Source organism: Triticum dicoccoides, chromosome 3B, assembly GCF_002162155.2.
Source record: "Triticum dicoccoides isolate Atlit2015 ecotype Zavitan chromosome 3B, WEW_v2.0, whole genome shotgun sequence".
Classification (NCBI taxonomy): domain Eukaryota; kingdom Viridiplantae; phylum Streptophyta; class Magnoliopsida; order Poales; family Poaceae; genus Triticum; species Triticum dicoccoides.
In genome coordinates this window covers 370,710,693-370,711,193 of record NC_041385.1, presented here as the reverse complement: position 1 = coordinate 370,711,193, position 501 = coordinate 370,710,693, and positions in this window count along the sequence as shown.

Sequence of the window (501 nt, the reverse complement as noted above, 5' to 3'; positions counted from 1 at the left end):
GAAAAACAGAATGTCCGAACTATGCCTGTCAACCAAGCGCACTGCATGCGTTAGCGCGAGGCCAAGCAGGGGTTGGGGAGGGGGGGTCGTGACCCCCCTCCCCATCCCCCTGCGAGGCCGAGCGTGGAACGAGCCGGAGCAGGCGGCGACGCGGCTTGCCGCGGCGCCGCATGCGTAGGCGAGTCTGTCACACCCCGTCGCCCCCTGTCTATCTTAGGGGTGTGGCTCCGGGGTTGCGTGCATCCCATTTGATGGAAAAACAGAATGTCCGCACTGCGCCTGTTAACCAAGTGCACTGCGTGCGTTAGCGCGAGGCCGAGCAGGGGGTGGGGAGGGGTGTCGTGACCCCCTCCCCATTGCCCTGTGATGCCGAGCCTGGAACAAGCCAGAGCAGGCGGCGATGCAGGTTGCCTCGGCACCGGATGCGTAGGCGAGTCCGTCACACCCCGTCGCCCCCTGTCTATCTTAGGGGTGTGGCTCCGGGGTTGTGTGCGCCCCATT